This window comes from Chinchilla lanigera, unplaced genomic scaffold (assembly GCF_000276665.1).
Source record: "Chinchilla lanigera isolate Chin_1 unplaced genomic scaffold, ChiLan1.0 scaffold00057, whole genome shotgun sequence".
Classification (NCBI taxonomy): Eukaryota; Metazoa; Chordata; class Mammalia; order Rodentia; family Chinchillidae; genus Chinchilla; species Chinchilla lanigera.
Genome location: NW_004955458.1, coordinates 3,134,438 through 3,138,301, shown reverse-complemented (window position 1 = coordinate 3,138,301; position 3,864 = coordinate 3,134,438).

Genomic DNA, 3,864 nt, shown 5'->3' with positions numbered 1-3,864 from the left:
GGGAACCTTGCTGTTACAATATCCTTCATCGTGACTCCCTTTTTCTTGATCATGCTGTCCTACGCTTGTATTCTTGCCACCATCCTTGGGGTTGCAACATCACAGGGACGTCGAAAAGTCTTCTCCACCTGCTCCTCCCATCTCTTTGTGGTCATTCTCTTTTTTGGGACAGGGATTGTGGCTTATCTGAGGCCTGAGGCTGGCTCCTCTCCAGACATGGACCAGATCACTGCTGTCTTTTACACAGTTGTCACCCCTATGTTCAACCCTTTTGTGTATACCCTGAGGAACAAGGAGGTCACAGGGGCCATGAGGAGGCTCATGAATAGATTGCTCTGAGCTCTTGACACAGTTTTTCCCTTCCTGAGTTCTTAGAGGTAAGCTTCTCACCTCTGACCACTTTCAAGTAGGAGGGGGAAGGTTGGCTCTGCAGACTATAGAGTCTGGCCCCGTTATTGTGCCTGGCGAGCTCCTTGTTCCACCCAGAGTGAGACCCTAAGACACAGACATGCTGTTCAGAGCTGCATGTTTGTGCCCTGGTTTTACAGGCTTTACCTGGCTTGATTGCAGGTGCACAGCTGGGCAAACACACACTTGAAGGGAAATTGATGAGGCAAGGTAGCTGTGATGGTCTTGTGTGATGACCTAGCAATTTATGGTACTTCTGGACTATAATTCTTGAGACATCTTGGTTTCTTTTCCTCCAAGATATTTCTTGTTGTGAGCTTCTGTCCGACATGAGTCACCTCTTCTGCAACAAAACCTTTTTTACTCCAGCTGCGTTGTCCACCCGGGAGTCTGGCATGACTGGGAAGGAACAGCAACTGTGTGTAGATGATTTAACTCTACAAGTTCAGTCCCTGAATCTTCCTCGATGCTGCTTTAGGTGAGGTGTCATCTGTCAGCTATTTCCCTTCTAATTTTACTCTCTTCTGGAATGCCTGAGATGTTGGTGGTGTCTGCTCTTCTACTTCTCCCATGCCCGTGACAGACTTGCTGTTTGTTTTCCTCCTGATCCTGTGGTAGAAGTTTACATCTCTCTTTCCTCCTGGAGTTGGATTAGAAGGCCTGACGTGGTCCTTAGGCTTCAAAATATCACCTTTGTTTCTTGCAGCAAGATGTGCACGTTGTGTCCTTGGAGTGCTCCTTAATTTGCCAGCCAGCAGGTTCATTAACTTTATCACTTTTCTTGGCAAGCCAGAACTTGCTTGTTCACAAACTATTCTTCAGCTTTATGCCGCAGAGTGGAACAATCCAAGCAGGGAAATCCCTCTCAAGGCATAATGATGGGTATTTTTAATTACTATTGACTTTCTTTCCAGTTTATAATAATAATAATAATAATGCTAATTTTAGAGAATTCTCCATCCAGAAGAAAGTAACTGGTAACATTTTGCTGTTAAGTATGTCCTGCAGTCTGTTATCTCTATCTGCATATATATACTATTTATAAAAGCTAAAAATGAGAGCATATTTTCTGAACTGTTTGTAATAGGTATTGTCTACTTTATTAAACTGTATTTCATATTATACATTGTCAGAAGTCTTCCAAATATGATATTAATATTGATTTAGTATCCTGCTATATGGATGTGCTATAATTTTAATCAATCACTATCCACAGAATTAGGTTTTTAAAACAAGTATTACTGAGATAGCTTTTGCTACATTTACACTTGTGTAAGTTTATTTTATGCTTTCCTTAGCACAAAGCCATAGGATTGGAATTGCTGAGCCAAAATGTTTTTGAAATATTTAGACAGAGGGAGGAGTGAATTGGGTTTAGATGGTCCAGGGTGGAGAAAGATTTGGAAAATATAAATACACGTTTAATATTCCTTATAAATTTTATTTTATTAGTATATTTGTAGTACATAAGGTTTACATATGTGTAATATATACTCCAAACCTTGGGTATATTATATTTAGGGAGTAGATATATGTACCTAACACACACATCTTAATTCTTTTTAATCCCATTCCCTTTCCCTCCCTCTCCTCATCGCTAGACATACATTAATCATATTTTTTGTGAATAGCTGGTACAAATTCAGAACACATCTCAATGTTTTCCATGTCTCCCTGCCCTCTGCCTTCCCCTACCCTCCATCTCTTGCTTCCTTTCTCATTCACAGTAGATTTATCTTCCTGTTTCCCTTATATGTTTTTCATTTTTCTCTATACTTCATTTATTCTTTGGATTTCTCACGAGAGAAACCATATGATATTTAAATTTATTTGTCTGATTTATTTCACCTAACATTGTTTTCAAGTTGCATCCATTTTCCTATAAATGACTCAGATTTATCCCTCTTCACAGCTGAGTACTGCTCCTTTATGCATAGATACTACATTTTCTGTATCCATTTTTTGTTAACGAGCATATAGTCTGCTTCTAAGCTACATGAAATCAATAGTAGCTTCTTCAGCTACTATGAATTGTGCTGATACCACATTTGTATGAATGTATTTCTGTAATAAGATGACTTTAACTCTTTTTAAAAATGCCTAGAAGGGGAATAGCTGGGTCAAATGGAATTTCTAGCTTTACTTTTTTTGAGGAATCTCCATAGTGTTTTCCATTATGGTTGTACTTGTTTACACTCCCGCCATCAATGTTGGAGGGTTCCTTTTTCACTGCATCCTTACCAGCAGTATTATTATTTGATGTTTTTGATGATTGCAATATTTTCTAGTGTAAGATGGAATAAATATTAGTGTTGTTTCATTTGCATTTCTCTAATGGCCAAAGATTTTGAATATTTTTCCTATGCACTTATAGACCATTTGTATTTCTTCTCAGAATTGCTTTTTTTCCCCAGTTGCCTGTTTTTCAATTGTGTCTTTTATTTTGAGGTCTAATATTTTGAGTTCTTTATATATTCTAGATATTAATTCCCTATCTGAGGTGTAGCTGGCACATTTTCCCCATCTTGTAGTTTGTCTCTTCATCCTTTTGGTTTTTTCTTTGCAATGAAGAAGCTTTTTGATTTCATACTGTCTCAGTTGTTGATTGCTGTTATTTCTTGTGCATTTGGAGTTCACTATGCAGTTCAGGCTGGATTTGAGCTCACTTTGTAGCCCATACTGGCCTCTAACTCATAGCAATCCTCCTGCATCAGCTTCCCAAGTGCTGGGGTTTCAGGCATGCATCACCACACCTGGCCTGGATTTTGTTTCTTGATTCATTCTTCTCATCTGTGTCTTTTGATTGGTGAATTGAGTCCATTTACATTGATAGTTATAATTGATAGGTATTGACTTATACCTGTCAGTGTATATTTTCCTGTTGCTGTTTTAGTTTCTTTCCCTTCTATTTAATTGCTAGTCCTACCTGATGCATTCCTTGCATTGGACCTTCTGACATTTTTAGCTTCATTGCCTCCTTCTAGGATATCCTTCAGAAAATTTTGGAGTATTGGTTTTGTGGTCCTGGGTTTCTTTACATTCTCTTTATATTGAACATATCTTAGTTCTCCATCAATTTTGAAGAATAATTTTTCAGGATATAACACTCTGGGTTGGAAGCTGTTTCCTTTTAGAGCTTGAAACTCTTCATTCCAAGCTCTCTTTGCCTTTAAGGTTTGTGTTGAGAAGTCTATTGTCATTCTGGTGGGTTTTCTTTAATAGATGACTCATTGCTTTTCTTTAAAAGACTTTAAGATTTTGTTTTTATGTTTGATTTTGGGTATTTTAATTATTATGTGGCATAGCATTTTTTTTCTGATCATGGCTATTTTGGGTTCTATATGCCTCAATTATCTGTATGTTAAATTCTTTTTCCATGTTTGGAAAGTTTTCTACTATTACATCTGTAAATGGATTTTTTATATGCTTGGTGCTGTCATCTAGTTTTTCATTAAT